The 16,830-nt window shown below is 42.6% G+C and overlaps 1 long non-coding RNA gene across 1 annotated transcript; it reads right to left on the bottom strand.

Annotated features, from left to right (window-relative positions):
• Positions 1-430: 430 nt before the first annotated feature.
• On the bottom strand, positions 431-15,769 carry LOC108587158. Its single transcript, XR_004185748.1, has 3 exons — positions 15,634-15,769; positions 7,919-8,120; positions 431-568 (listed from the first exon to the last, which is right to left on the bottom strand). It is a non-coding gene; the product is annotated as an uncharacterized LOC108587158 (long non-coding RNA).
• Between the last annotated feature and the right edge of the window lie 1,061 nt (positions 15,770-16,830).

The following is a 16,830-nucleotide window of genomic DNA, read 5'->3' as shown; positions in this document are numbered from 1 at the left end:
AGGAGAGGTTTGTGGGTTAAAACAGGGGCCTGGATGTGGGCCCAGGTGGTCAAGGACCAGCCTACAATGTGCCTGTTTAAGGAATAACAATATATGCTTTAGAATAGTGCTTTATTAATATAGTCATGAACCATAAGAATAGCTTCTGCTTAGTCCAACAATATAAGAATCAGGCGGTGAGCTTCCTTGACTGACCACAGAGTGGAACAAACAACCGCGGGAAGTGTGCGGAACCTCTAAGCAAGAAAGCTTGCTTATTGCTCAGCCTCCCGCTTGAGTCCCTGAACAAAGGTCTTTTGGGAAGGGAAGCGACCCCTGATCCGTTCCCCAGAAGGGAACTGCAGGAGGCTGCTTGTAAAAGAGGAGAAGTCCTCAGCGGTAGAGATAAGGAGGAAGTCTTATGTATCTCCCGCTCCTTCCCAGAGGCGGAGAGCTCTGCTGCTCTGCTGATGGTGCTTGGGAGTGGACCGCCCCTTTGATGCACAGGCCTGTGGTCTGACGGGCTGTCTGCTTTCACGTCCTGTTCTGTTCTGTTCTGTTAACTGCTTAGTTGGACTCTGATGATTATCTGTAAGTTAAACATAGAGCATTAGCTTACATAGTGGAATAGTAAATAATATTAACTTGCTGATGAGGCACGCTACCCCCCTGCCACCTCTCCCCATGGTCACCTTATGATCAGCCCACCATCTGCCCACCCTCAGCCGATAGGATCAGAGGAATTGTACTCAATAAACATCAGTGGAATCCGGAGCTCAGGCCCTTCGCAGTTTCCGCGTTGCGATGGACCCCTAGACCCACTTTTGTTAACCCTTGAACTTTGTGTCTTTATCTTTATTTCTTCTCATTCCCTCATCTCCACCGGGAAGGGGAGAGCCCGCGTGTGGTGTAGCGGGCTGGTTCCCCTACATCTTTGGTGCCCAATGTGGGCTTCTTGTACCCAGGTGAAGTTACGCCTGAGCGTAGTCATTGTGGAGACCAGTCTGTGGAGGGACTCCCGGGAACGTGTGGTCGGCCTTGCGGTAAGCCTGTGCACTCGGAGTATTCCAGGGACACCGTGTGACAATCGGAAAGTAAGCACTCTGCTTACTTACACTTTATCAAACTCCTCTTAAAGACGGGGAAAATAAACGCTAGCACAGAAAACTTGATTACTCTGTTTCATACAGTAGAGCAGTATCTTGGTTTCCTGAACAAGGTCCCGTGGATTTAAAAGATTGGGAACAGGTTGGAATTGCCTTAAAACAAGTTCATAAGGAAGGAAAACGTATTCCTCTAACGGTCTGGTCAGACTGTGCTATCGTTAAAGCAGCCTTGGAACCGTTTCAAACGGAAAACGAGGTTTATCCTCCAGCAGAAAGAATTCCAGCGGAGGAAGGCGGTGCTGCTGCCAATATAAATATAAAGGAAGACAAAGGAGGAGAGGATAGGAAAGAAGATTTTGTGGAAAGTACAGACAAACCTGGAGATGACTTAATTTCTTTTGAGGAGCATGTGGGACCTCCAGCTGCTCCTAAAATAGAGAAGCTATTTATGCCAATATGTTTAAAACAAAGAAGGGCCTTGAGGAGTCTTCGGCTCCTCATTGAGATCGTCTGGAATGGCCGCCTCCAATAAGGCAATGTAACCCGGAACCTTGGCGGTTTGAATCTCAAATTTACCCTGTTTCACGAATGGATAAATTAGGGGCTCAGGAATCAAGAATACATTTTGCAGCACCAGAACAGCAAAAGGCTGCACTGCCACCTAATGTTAATGAATCACCATTACAAATGGTTATTCGGCAGGCTAGGGCAACTGGAGATTCCAATGCCCGGCAGTTTCCAGTAGTTTTGCAACCCCCACAGCAGCAGGGTGGTGCCCATCAGGTGGTATGGGAACCATATTCTTTCAAACTGCTTACAGATCTCAAAGCAGCTGTTGGTCAGTATGGTCCCAATTCGCCTTTTGTCTGGTCACTTTTACACTCAGTGACTTAGGAGAAGCAAACGGCCCCGGACGATTGGGAGATTGTAGCAAAAGCCACTCTTTCGCCCTCCCAATGTCTTCAATTTAGAACTTGGTGAACCGATGAGGCTCAAAATCAAGATAGAAAAAACCGTGCTGCTAATCCTGTTGTTGCCATTTCACTTGAACAACTGTTGGGAGTTGGGGGCCAATAGGAAACTGCACAACAGCAACTACTGCTTCAGGATGATGCCAGTGAACAAATACACAGTTGTTGCTTGAGGGCATGGAAAAAAATTCAGGACCCGGGAACTATTTAAATCCTCTTTTAATTCTATCAGACAAGGCTCAAAAGAACCATATCCTGATTTTATTGCTCGTCTTCAAGATGCAGCTCAGAAGGCTCTTACAGATGAAAGTGCCAGGAAGGTGATTGTAGAATTACTGGCTTATGAAAATCCCAACCCTGAATGGCAATCAGCTTGTGAAAGGAAAGTTTCTGGTGGGAACTGATATAACCAATGAGTATATCAGGGCATGTGATGGAATTAGTGGAATCATGCATAAGGCTATGATAATGGCTCAAGCCATGGCAGGATTAAAGGTGGGAGGCCCAGTGAAAAACTTTTCAGGCAATTGTTATAACTGTGGTCAGTTTGGACATACAAAAAAGGAATGTAAGAACAAATCAAACAATCTAGATCTAATCAAACAAAGGAGCCACCTGGCTTATGTCCCAGGTGCCAGAAGGGTAAACATTGGGCTAAACAGTGTCACTCCAAATTTGATAAAAATGGCCAACCGTTGCAGCCCCAATCGGGAAATGGGAAGAGGGGCCAGCCTCAGGCCCCACTCCAAACGGGGGCATTCCCTCTCCAGCAGTTTGTCCCTCAGTCGGCACCAGTGCCTTTAATCCCTCCAGTGACACAAATACCTTTAGCCCAACCACCACAGTAACACAATTGGTGTCAGCTACAACAGGGAACATCGGTTTAGATTTATGTTGCACCAGAGCTGTGTCTCTACTTCCAGGGGAACCACCTCAAAAGGTGCCCACTGGAGTATTTGGACCTTTACCTGAGGTAACAGTTGGACTTGTTTTAGGGAGATCTAGTCTAAATTTAAAAGGAATTCAAATTCATACTATAGTGATCGATTCAGATTTCGTGGGAGAAATTCAGTTGGTTATTAGTTCTAGTATGCCTTGGAGTGCAAACCCGGGAAATAGAATTGCTCACTTGTTGTTATTACCTTATTATCTAATTGCTGTTATTACCTAAGTGGGAGAAAGTACAGTAAAAAGAGAAAGTGGTTTCGGCAGCACTGATAGCAAAGGAAAAGCAACTTATTGGGTAAATCAGGTTTCTGAAAATAGACCTTTGTGCACAATGACGATTCAGGGAAAACATTTTGAAGGACTTGTCGATACAGGCGCTGATATTTCTATTATAGCCATGGATCAGTGGCCAAAAACATGGCCCAAACAGAGAGCTTCTATGGCTTTAATTGGAATAGGCACGGCATCTGAGGTTTATCAGAGTGTTACAATTTTACGCTGTTTAGGACCAGATGGACAGGAAGGCACCATTCAACCTATGATTAATGCCATACCCATTAATTTGTGGGGAAAAGATTGTTACAATGGTGGGGTACAGAAGTCACCATTCCCTCTACGATTTACAGTTCAGAGAGTCAAAGCATGATGACTAAGATGGGATATACTCCTGGAAAAAGATTAGGAAAGAGTGAGGATGGAATAACTCAGCCAATTGAAGCCTCAGTTAAATTTGACGGAAAAGGAATTGGGTACCCTTTTTAGGTGTGGTCACTGTTGAGCCTCCAAAGCCCATCCCATTGAAATGGAAAACTCAAAATCCTGGGTTGGTTGATCAGTAAAAACTGCTTCCTCAGCAAAAACTGGAGGCATTACATTCACTAGCAAAAGAGCAGTTAGACAAAGGACATATTGAACCTTCTTTCTCACCATGGAATTCCCCAGTTTTTGTAATTCAGAAAAAATCCAATAGATGGTGCATGTTGACCAACCTACGAGCGGTTAATGCAGTCATTCAACTGATGGCGGCTCTCCAACCAGGGTTGCCATCCCTGGCCATGATTCCAAGAGAATGGCCAATGGTAATAATTGATTTGAAAGATGGTTTTTCACTATTCCTTTGGATCTGCAGGACTTTGAAAAATTTGCATTTACAATACCTGCTATAAATAATAAGGAGCCAGCTACTGGGTATCAGTGGAAAGTTTTACCCCAAGGAATGTTAAAGAGTCCTACGATTTGTCAAACTTTTGTTGGGAAGATCATTCAGCCTGTCCGGGATCAGTTTCCTCGTTGTTATATTATTCATTATGTTGATGACATTTTATGTGCTGCTACAAACAGGGACAGACTAATCAAATGTTTTTCTATGTTACAAGAAATGGTGGGGCTTACAGGTCTTGCTATAGTACCACATAAAATCCAAACTACCACACCCTATCATACCTAGGAATGAAGGTGGAGGAGAGAACATTTACACCTCAAAAGGTAGAAATTTGTAAGGAGTCCTTAAAAACTTCAAATGATTTTCAAAAATTATGAGAAGACATTAACTGGATAAGGCCAACCTTAGGAATCCCCACTTATGCAATGACTAACTTGTTTGCTTTGCTGAGAGGGGATCGAAATTTACATAGCAAAAGAACTCTGACGCCTGCGACAACTGAAGAGTTAAGAATAATTGAGGAAACAGTTCAAAGTGCTTAAGTCAGTAGAATAGATCCCAGTGTTCCATTACAGCTCTTGGTGTTCCTACTCTCTATTCTCCTACAGGAGTGATTATTCAAGATGCCGACTTGGTTGAATGGTCTTTTTTACCCCACAGTATGACTAGGACTTTTTCAATTTACTTAGATCAAATAGCTATTCTTATAGGCCAAGCCCGATTAAGAATAGACTCACTGGCACTGATCCAGATAAAATTGTAGTTCCTTTAAACAAAGCACAGGTTCGACGAGCCTTTATAAATTAATCAGAATGGCAGTCATTTAGCTGATTTTGCTGGCCACATAGATAATCATTACCCTAAAACAAAAATTTTTCAGGTCCTAAAATTGACTACCTGGATTTTACCTAAAATAACCAGCTCTATCTCCTTGGAGTGAGCTGTAACTGTCTTTACTGATGGCTCTCAGAATGGAAAAGCAGCTTAAACAGGACCAGAAGAAGAGGTTATTCAAACCCACTTTCATTTTGCACAAAGAGCTGAGCTACCAGCAGTTATATCTGTATTGGAAGATTTTGATCAACCTGTTAATATTGTCTCTGACTGTGCCTATGTAGTTCAGGTGACAAAAATGGTAAAAACAGCTTTAATAAAATATATTTCTGATGATCAGCTAAATGTTTTGTTTAGTTCACTTCAACAAGCAGTTAGAGTTCGAAATTTTCCTTTTTATATTACACATATTCGAGCTCGCACAAATTTACCAGGACCTTTAACCCAATTAAATAATCAAGCAGATTTATTAGTGACACCTGTTTTAGCAGAGGCTCAAGAATTCCATTCCTTAACTCAGGTAAATGCTGCTGGATTAAAAAATAAACATTCATTGACCTGGAAACAAGCTAAAAACATAGTGCAACATTGTCCACAATGCCAGATGCTACAGCTACCTACTCAAGAACCTGGAGTCAATCCTTGGGGACTTAAACCAAATGCTCTTTGGCAAATGGATGTGACTCATGTCCCATCATTCCGAAAACTTTCTCTTGAGCATGTTACTGTTGATACTTTCTCTCCGTTTATCTGGGCTACATGCCGAACCGGAGAAAGTACAGCTCGTGTAAAATGACATTTATGATCTTGTTTTGCAGTCATGAGTGTGCCACAGAAAATGAAAACGGATAGTGGACAAGGATATTGCAGTAAAACTTTTGAAAGTTTTGTTCAGCAATGGAAAATTGTACACACTACAGGAATACCTTATAACTCCCAAGGTCAGGCCATAGTAGAAAGGGCTAATCGGACTCTTAAGACACAGTTAGAAAAACAAAAGGAAGGGGGAAGTAGTAAGGAGTATACCACACCCCATAGGCAGTTACAATTAGCCCTTTTGACTCTACATTTTTTGAACATTTCCAGAGATCAGGTCTCCACAGCAGCTGAACAACACTTTTCTGGACAGAAAGTTAATTTACATGAAGGAAAAACGATCTGGTGGAAGGATACCAGAACTAAAAGTTGGGAATTAGGATAAATTATCACCTGGGGATTTAGGATAAATTATCACCTGGGGGAGGGGTTTTACTTGTGTTTCACCAGGAGACAATCAAACACCCACTTAGATACCCAATAGACGTTTGAAATTCAACAATGAACCCTACACCGACCGGACAGAAGAAAGGGAAGAATCGAAAGAGGAGGAAGACTGGTCCCTCCGACCTGTCCTTTCCGGAGCTGAGAAAGATGGCAAAGCTGAGGGTCTCAGAGAAACAACAGAAGACAGAGAAGACTCGCCAGGCTACACCACCGACATGAGGACAGATAAAGAAGCTGACTCAAATGGCAGAGGACAGCCTAAAGGAGAAACAACTGGCAATTACCCCGGGTAATATGATCTTGGCTGCCTTGATGGTAATTACCACGGCGGTAAGTCTCCCCGCTGTCTGGGCTGAACAAAATTTTACATACTGGCTTATGTTCCACTTCCTCCTTTAATTAGGCCAGTTACTTGGATGCATTCCCCTATTGAAGTTTATACAAATGATAGTATTTGGATGCCTGGGCCAGCTGATGATCGCTGTCCTGCACAGCCTGAGGAGGAGGGCGTGTTGATGAATGTAACAGTGAGGTATGAATACGCTCCAATTTGTTTAGGAATTGCTCCTGGATGTTTATCATCGCAAATACAAAGGTGGATGATTTACGTACCTCCTCATAATCGTTCCCAACCTAGTTATCACGTAGTGAGTGGAATGTCTTTCCGACCTATCATGACTGTAAAAACTTATGGGGGTGGTTATTTTTGGTCAAATTTAAAAGTCAAAAATTACAAACCTAACGGACTGGTTGGTCCTAAAAGAAATCCAAAATGGTCAGAAAAACTAGAGATTCTTACTTGGGAGGGTTGTGTAGCAGATGGTGCAGTAGCTTTGCAAAATGATTCTTATGGAACAATTATAGATTGGGCCCCCAAAGGATCCTTGGCTAGAAATTGCACCGGACAAAATGCTGAGCATGCTGAGGATACCTTCATTATAGATCATAGAGAAAGTCCCAATAATCCCCCCACTTTAGTTAGAAGATTGGAATCAGTATATCCATTGAAATGGGAAGATAAAGGTACTGCTCCTCCCCAGGCAAAGATAATTAGTCCAGTCATGGGTCCAGAACATCCAGATTTGTGGAAGTTGCTTATGGCGAATGAGAGTGGGGAAAGGGGAAGCATCATGGGGAACAAGAGGTAATAAGCCACGGTTTACCATGCTTCTTCAGTCTAATCAGTCTATTTCTCTTCAAAGTTGTGTTAAACTTCCTTACACGTTAGTTGTTGGAAAACTCATATTTTACTGGACTCTCAAAACATTACTTGTGACAACTGCCATCTGTTTACTTGTATTGATTCTTCTTTTGATACGAGGAATAGCATTTTGCTGGTCCGAGCGCGAGGGGGCGTTTGGATTCCAGTTACTCTTAACAGGCCTTGGGAGGCTTCTCCCTCTATTCATGTAATAACTGGAGTTTTAAAAGGGATTCTTAATCATACAATAAGATTTATTTTTACTTTAATTACTTAGTTGGACTCTGATGATTATCTGTAAGTTAAACATGGTGTATTAGCTTACATAGTGGAATAGTAAATAATATTAACTTGCTGATGACGCACACTACCCCCTGCCACCTCTCCCCGTGGTCATCCTATGATCAGCCCACCATCTGCCCACCCTCAGCCGATAGGATCAGAGGAATTGTACTCAATAAACATCAGTGGAATCCGGAGCTCAGGACCTTCGCAGCTTCCGCATTGCGATGGACCCCTAGACCCACTTTTGTTAACCCTTGAGCTTTGTGTCTTTGTCTTTATTTCTTTTCTCATTCCCTCGTCTCCACCAGGAAGGGGAGAACCCACGTGTGGTGTAGCGGGCTGGTTCCCCTACAAGGTCGACCAAACGTTTCCTGTAAAAGACCAGATATTAAATATTTTCAGCATTGTATGCTATACAGTCTGTTGCAACTTCTCAACTCTGCGGTTATAGAACGGAAGCAGCTACGGACAGTATATAAACAAATGAGCATACCTATATTCCAATAAAACTATTTGTAAACACTGAAATTTTTCACAGGTCACAAGATATTGATCTTTTTGTGATTTTTTTCAACTACTTAAAAATATAAAAATGGACCGTGGGTCCAGTTTAGACAGCGGGCAGTACAATAGTTTGCTGACCTCTGATGTACAGCACTAAACACTTAAGTTCTTACATAATCAGTGTTAGGTCAGAGGAGAAATTAGCAATGGAAGAAAATGCAGTTTCTTTACTTTACAGGATGGTTATTTTATGAGTACTTTTTTTTTTTAATAGTTTTGTTTTGTTTTTTGAGACGGAGTCTCACGCTGTCGCCCAGGCTGGAGTGCAGTGGCGCGATCTCGGCTCACTGCAAGCTCCGCCTCCTGGGTTCACGCCATTCTCCTGCCTCAGCCTCCTGAGTAGCTGGGACTACAGGCGCCCGCCACCGCGCCCGGCTAATTTTTTGTATTTTTAGTAGAGACAGGGTTTCACTGTGGTCTCGATCTCCTGACCTTGTGATCCGCCCGCCTCGGCCTCCCAAAGTGCTGGGATTACAGGCGTGAGCCACCGCGCCCGGCCTATGAGTACTATTTTGAACTAATAGAAAGGGAGGGTATAAAGCCAGCCAGTGAAACTGAATGATATTTGTAGGTAGTAGTTTGTACCATATATTTTCCTTCCTTCCTTTTGAGAGTCTGCTCTGTTACCCAGGTTGAGGTGGCTGATCCTTACCATTGTAAGCTCCGGCCCTGGTTCATCTTTATTCTCCTCTGTTCTTTAGCCCTCCTGAGTTGACCATATGGCGCCTCTGCCAATTCTCGCCTCGCGTTTTGTAGAGATCGGTTTCACTGGTTTCAGATGGTCCTCGGGATTCTGACCTCATGGATCCTACCTTTATCCTCAATTCTTAAAGTGCTATGACATAGGTTTGAGCTTAATCAAGATCTGGCTCTTTTCTTTCTTTTTCTTTCTCTTTTCTTGACAGATTCTCACTCTGTCACCAGGCTGGAGTGCAATGGCACACTCACGGCTCACTGCAACCTCTGCCGGTTCAAGCAATTCTCCTCCCTCAGCCTCCGGAGTAGCTGGGACTACAGACGTGCACCACCATGCCCAGCTAATTTTTGTATTTTTAGAAGAGACAGGATTTCACAGTGTTGGCCAGGATGATCTCGGTATCTTGATCCTGTGATCCATCCACCTCGGCCTCACAAAGTCTTGGGATTACAGGTGTGAGCCACCGTGCCCAGCCACTGTACCATATATTTTCTTATATACTGGATTTTGTTTTTCCCCATTCACACTAGAGGTAGGCATGCATTTCCTCCGAGGATTGCCACAGCCAGCAATACTAGAAACAACAGATGAAAAAGATTAAAATCAGAGCAGCTCCCACTCCTCACAATTTGCCTGGGTGGAAAGAGGATGAATTGGTGGGAAATCAAAAGAATGTGATGTTTTCCCTCACATTGCTGAAAAGGAAGAGGGGGAAGGTGCAGCAGCAATCTGTGTAGTCCCTGAGGCTGAGGTCCCAGTGACTAGACCAAGAATAGACAGTTGTAGTGACATTATACAAACTTCACACCACCCCAAACCCCAGAAATCATATGCAACCCCAGACTGGAGACAGACTGTAAATTGTTTGATATCATGCTGAAATGAGTGGAGAATTAGATTTCCCTCAGCCCATGGAATGGAGCCTTGAAATTCAATTAGAAAACAGAGTGACAGTTATTTCACATGTAAATTGTCAGAAAACACATACCCACTTTACTTACACAGTACAAGTGTCAGTTACCTGAATGCTCTAAAGCCTCGAAGTTGGTGGGGAAGCCATGTTTCCATCACATCTACAGTGGGAAACCTAACCTCCCTTGCTGGCACCTTCCAGGATCTCTGGAGTTAATGTTTTTCTATTAGTTCCTGCTTGTACTGACTTACTGTGATTTCTCTCAAGACTAGCCTCTTTTGGCTGCTCTTTTTCTCCACTCCGCATCATTCCCAAAGCAACAGCAACTTTCCCTTTTCTCAAAATGCCACGGATACAAGGCATCTCTGCATAGTAGATTCTCACTGAAGATTCAGTGTTAACCATGGAAGGCAGGGGAAGAGGAAGAGGAATGTAGCCTGCAGCAAACACCTTAAAACTGACTATTTACTATTGTGAATAGTGCCACAATAAACATACATGTGCATGTGTGTTTATAGCAGCATGATTTATAATCCTTTGGGTATAAACCCAGTAATGAGATGGCTGGGTCAAATGGTATTTCTAGTTCTAGATCCTTGATGTGGCACGTATACACCATGGGATACTATGTAGCCATAAAAAAGAATGAGTTCACATCCTTTGTAGGGACATGGATGCGGCTGTAAACCATCATTCTCAGCAAACTGTCGCAAGAACAGAAAACCAAACACCACATATTCTCACTCATAGGTGGGAATTGAACAGGGAGATCACTTGGACACAGGAAGGGAAAACATCACACATCGGGTCCTATTGTGGGGAGGGGGTGGGGGGATGGATAGCATTGGGAGATATACCTAATGTAAATGACGAGTTAATGGGTGCAGCACACCAACATGGCACATGTATGCATATGTAACAAACCTGCATGTTGTGCACATGTACCCTAGAACATAAAGTATAATAACAACAACAACAACAACAAAACCTGACTGTTTAAAGATCCTTGCTCTTTAAAGATCCTTGGCCATAGCCCAGAACTTCTCCCTGGCTGCCTCTTGCTCAGCTCCCTGGCATCTTGGTGCATTCCTTCCCCACATCCTCCTCCCCATTCTTATCTCATTCACTCTTCCTTTTTCACCCCTTTCTTCTTGGGTTACCTATGGAAACTCCAAATTCTTCATTAACTCTTCATTAACAGAATAATTTTGCCCTCCTGGTTTCACTGCTGGCCTGTTTCAGCCAGGCCTATTATTAAACGCTGTTCTTCCTCTGTGACTACACTAATGAGTACGACCTATTTCCTCACCATGGAGTTCTAAGAAATTATTTCTTCTTTGAATGCTAAAATTAATTGCACAAGGCCCTTAACAATCCTGATTAGCAGATATTATGAGAAGAGACATCTCCATTTTCCTGACATCCCCTTCCATTATATTCAAGAGAAGAACAGGGCATGGCTAACTCAGTTCTTAGGGGCCAGTTTTCAGTCCAAACCCATAGTGCAGGGAGGAATTAGAGACCACATCCGGTTCTCTAGGAGGGTCCCATTTGTTGTTTGTTACATTCCCAACATTTTGTCATTTTTAAAAGCTTTCTCATGTCGTCTGAGGCCATCCATCGCTATCTTCGGCAGCAATAATTCCACTTATGATCTGGTGAAAGCTTCTCATGGATTGTGTGCGTGTCTGTGTATGTGCTGGATGAGAGAACTGTAGAGGATTGGGAAGATGCGGAGGTAAAGATTCTGGTGATGTTACGCTCCAAGTTCAGGTTGCCCTCTGTGGCTTGGGCTTCCACTCTTCACCTCTGGTTCATCTAGATCCCTGCACAGGCTGGAATTATATTCTAAGGGTGAGAACCCCACAGCCTCTGTGTAAAGCTAACAAAGCCCATAGAAAATGGATAAGACCCTGCTTCTAGAACTGTCTACTTCAAGCCAAATCGTGGCATATATGATGTTAAGCAAGTTGCTTGCTCTCTTTATGTCTCAGTCACCTCATTGGGAAAATGGGAATTAAAAATAATAATATATGTGTCTAAGGGCTACTCTGGAGATTACGTGAGTTAGTACGTAGGAAGTGTTCAGAGAGTACCTGGCTCGTGGTAAGTGATTTCTAAATGTTGACACTTACTTAAGTTTACAGAGAAGGCTCTGTGCCAATACTGACTTGGGACTACAAGGTTTCAGGATCCATTCCCACACTCAGATTTTAACCATTGATTTCAAAGCACCCACACCATGCCAGGTTGGCTGGCTCACGATGACTTTAGCCATAGGGACTGCCTGAGCTGCTTCTGGATACTGACACTGGGACTAGCTAGATCACCCCATAAAAGAAATCAGAGTATAGCTTGTTGATTGTTGACTTGAAGGAAAATTTCCAAGCCTTTTAAGTAGAGAAGTAATGTCTTTTTTTGCATCAAGATAATGTTTTATACTCTGTAGGAGATGGTCTGCATTGGGCAGAAACTGGAAGTAGATTGATCAACCAAGAGAAACCAGTAGATTATGCCAAGGTGATGAAGACATAAATTAAGGTGGCAGCGGCAATCGGGCTGATGGGGAGAGTTTAGTATTCAGAAGGTAGAATCAGCAGAACTTACTAACTAACTGGAAATGCAGGATGAGGAGGAGGAATGTTCTCTGATAATCCCAAGATTTTGAAGTGGGTAGGAGTAAGTGGCGGTTTTGCCAACTCACTATGTTCTGTCGAAGGCGAGCCTTTCTTCCCAAGGGGAGGGAAGGGGAAGGGGAAGAGGAAAAGAAGAGACTATAATAAATTAAGTCTGAGCTAGCAGGCTATTGGACATACACTTCTGGAGTTACAGAGAGAAGTAATAGCTGGAATGAAATATTTGGGAGTTGTTAAACACTAACATTCTATAAACCAAAAAGGAAAGAATACTCCGTAAAGGAAAGATGGAAAACTTGGAGGATACCCAGAGAACTAAGAGGGATGGGTTTTATAAAAGTCTGTGGAGGAAGTTCTGAGGAAGGAGGAGCAGCCTGAGAATTCAGTGAGAAACTCCCATGAGGAGTCTTGTGGCGTCATTGTAAGCAGCTGCAATTGCAGTAAAGGGGTCAGAAGTCACTGGCTTTAATTGAGGACTTTATGGAAAGACAGACCGTGGAATCAGTGAGTGTGGATTGTCTTCTTAAAAAAAATAAGCGTAGTAGAAATGGAGAAAAATGGGAAAGTTGCTAGAGGCAGGGATAAGAGAGGTTTTAGTTTTCTAGGGTTTAATAGACTTGGACTTGTTCATAGAGTGAAAAAGGGAAACGACTGGGGAAGGAAAGGGTAAAGTCAAAAGTGAAAAAGAGGAAGGTAATCAACCTAGCTCTAGAGAAGAAATGAGGAGCTGGGGGTTAAAGCACAGGTGGAAGGATTACACTACAACAGGTGGAATCAATACCACAGAAGCAACCATCAAGCACCAAGGGCCTACGGCTGGTGGATGTCTACCAACTCTTGATCTCCTGCCACCTGAGAGGAGAATTCTGATGTGGGGCTCTCAGAGGTTTCAGTAGGTTGGAACTTTAGTTGTCTATGAGTGTACCCCACTCATTAGATACTTTTTGGCTTTTCTCCCTGTTCCATCTCATTTGTTTATGCTCCCTGGAATCACCTCCCAAATAAACTACTTGCATCCGAATCTTTGTCTCAGGCTCTGCTTTCAGGGAATCCCAATTTAAATAGTTGTTGAGTAAGAACATCATCCCAGACTTTGTGAATCCAGGTCACAAAAATATTTTTCTTATATTTTATCTACTTGCCAACTTTCTTGGTAGCAATTTTGTTCTGCTACAAGGTCTTCCATTACAGATTAAAGAAGTTTCTTTCACCTTTCTTTACTGAAATGTACAACTCTTGTGCTAAAGCATGAATAAATTTGGGAATGTTAGTAAAATGATTTTAGGGGCATTGTATTGTCTGCATCAACATTCACTGCATCCGCATTTCACAAATAGTTCTACATTATTAAGAATAACGTCATGACTGCTTCCTTCGTTCTGCAAAGAATGAGGCAGCAGGCTGGGCATGGTGGCTTCCTCATCTAACATCGGAATTATCTTTATAAGATGAGTTATTGTCTTTGTGTGTACATTGCTGCCTCACTCTTTTTTTTGAAACAGGGTCTCACTCTGTTGCCCAGGCTGGAGTGCAATGGTGTGATCTTGGCTCACTGCAACCTCCACCTCCCAAGTTCAAGTGACGCTCCTGCCTCAGCCTCCCAAGTAGTTGGGATTACAGGCACCCGCCACCACGGCTGGCTGTTTTTGTATTTTTAGTGGAGATGAGATTTCACCATGTTGGCCAGGCTGGTCTTGAACTCCTGACCTCAAGTGATCTGCTCGCCTTGGCCTCCTAAAGTGCTGGGATTACAGGTGTATGCCACCACACCCAGCCTGCTGCCTTCTTCTTTACAGAATGAATTAAACAGTCATGATGCTGTGTCAAGACAGAAGGAAATGAACATTTGTTGCATATTTTCTATCAGGCATTGTCAAAAGCACTTCATGTAAGTTATCAAGTTTAATCAAGTTACCAATTTTGAATATTTACATTATATGCTACTACAAATAGGCGATATTATTATTTCATGCATAATAAATGTTTCCGAGCTTCTATTGTGTGGTGTGCATATGCTGGGTGCTGCGGCTGTTGAAATAAGAAAAAACAAGCCTTGATCTCCCTGGAATGAAAAGAGAAGCTCCAGTACACAATACAGTGATGTGTGATATAAGAGAAATAAATGCATAGGAGAACATCTAGCCTTGGTGGATGGGCTAGGAGAAGGGCTGGTGGCTAATTAAGACTTATTTCATTCAGAGAGGGTACATAGAAATGAGAATAGGCAAATAAAAAGGTAACAACAATATACATCACAGCAGTGGAAAAGGGTACATGTAATATGGTTAATTCATTGGTGAAAGAGTCATTGGAGATGAAATCTTAGGCTTGCCAAGCATCTTTATTGAACCAGGCAATCTTCCATTAAACTGGACAGATCCCCCTCTTTCATTTCTCTTGAAATTTCCTAATTTTGTAGTACGAGAATGGCACATACTATGGAGCTTTTCTTGCTCACAACAGATCCCCCAGCAGCCACATTGACAAGAATTTGTGGGCCAGAGAGTAAAGCTGTGGCCTCAGTGTATGGGTGCCATATATCTAGGTGTACACTGAAATACAGATGGCTGGGCGTAGTGACTCACGCCTGTAATCCCAGCACTTTAGTAGGCCGAGATGGGCAGATCACGACCATCCTGGCCAACATGGTGATACCCCGTCTCTACTAAAAATACAAAAATTAGCTGGTTATGGTGGTGCGTGCCCGAGTCCCAGCTACTCGGGAGGCTAAGGAAAGAAAATTGCTGAAACCCAGGAGGCGGAGGTTGCAGTGAGCTGAGATTGCACCACTGCACTCCAGCCTGGCAACAGAGCAAGACTCTGTCTCAAAAAAAAAAAAGAAGGAAAAGAAAAAAGAAATACAGATGACTGGGCTAATTGGATTCTCCCTGTTAGGGATATGAGATTTGTATGGAAAGACACAGAGGCCAAAATTCCACTGAAACTAAAACATTTTAAGGGCTGCATACTACAGAATAAATCCAAGAACACATCTTTGAGAGATTTTTGGAGCTGTCCTTATTATACTGCCTTCCCTTGGCTTGTATCAGTCTGTCATTGATTCTATTACTTACTTCAGTCAGTATCCCTCCAACAAATCCACTTATTTTTGGTCTAGATGGCTGAAGTTCTTTTCTTTAGATTATAAACAACAACAAATAAAACTAGTATGAGTGTATGACTCTTAAATGGGGCCTCAATATTTCAGAATCTTTGATTGCTGGAGTCAGGCACACAATGTCTATTCTAAAAGTTCTAGAATTTTTCCACAATGTCTCTCTGAGGGGGAAGCAGGAAAAAACATTTCAGTCTTAGAGGAATCATTTTGTGGTGTACTCTTGGTAATGCCTATGGGAGTCAGGTACCTAGCCTTTGTTTTTGAGGGAGTTCTAGTTATTGGCAAAGTCATCCAAGTGCAAGTATAAATTTTTTTTTTTTTTTTTTTTTGAGACGGAGTCTCGCTCTGTCGCCCAGGCTGGAGTACAGTGGCCGGATCTCAGCTCACTGCAAGCTCCGCCTCCCGGGTTCACGCCATTCTCCTGCCTCAGCCTCCGGAGTAGCTGGGACTATAGGCGCCCGCCACCTCGCCTGGCTGGTTTTTTTGTTGTTGTTGTTGTATTTTTTAGTAGAAACGGGGTTTCACCGTGTTAGCCAGGATGGTCTCGATCTCCTGACCTCGTGATCCACCCGTCTTGGCCTCCCATAGTGCTGGGATTACAGGCTTGAGCCGCCGCGCCCGGCCGCAAGTATAAATTTTTAAATATAAATTTTAAAGGTTTCATATGCCAGGTTATTGTCCCAAATGCACATGCAAAAAATAAGGTGTGTATGATGAACTAAATGTGGGCCAACAAATTAATCAGAAAGTGTGTGTAATTGTAGACAATGAATTTTTTTGCCTCTCAACCTAATGTACAGTTATTTCCAAGTGAAAGGAGGAAACTGTATCTCAGGGAATTATATTTAGATTGTCTTCCTTTTTCTAAGAAATAAAAACTGAGTTAAAAAAAGAGAAAATTTAAATTCAAATGGGCAAATATATTTTGTCAAATGTATATTCGTACATTTTCTGCTAGAGTTCAGAAGTTTTGTCAGAATAGCTTGCAACCCTGAGGATTCTACTTTCAGACATTGTCATAGTGGTAGGAATCACGCATTTTCCAATTAGTTGAATACTTCATGAAGAGGTAATATTTTAAGAGTCTAAAAACTGAAAAGGCACATATAAAGTCTGGATTTAGGCATCAGGATGAAAAGATACATTGCAAATT

This window comes from Papio anubis, chromosome 8 (assembly GCF_008728515.1).
Source record: "Papio anubis isolate 15944 chromosome 8, Panubis1.0, whole genome shotgun sequence".
NCBI classification, from domain to species: domain Eukaryota; kingdom Metazoa; phylum Chordata; class Mammalia; order Primates; family Cercopithecidae; genus Papio; species Papio anubis.
Note: the sequence above shows the minus strand (reverse complement) of the source record. Positions and strands in the feature narration are given on the sequence as shown.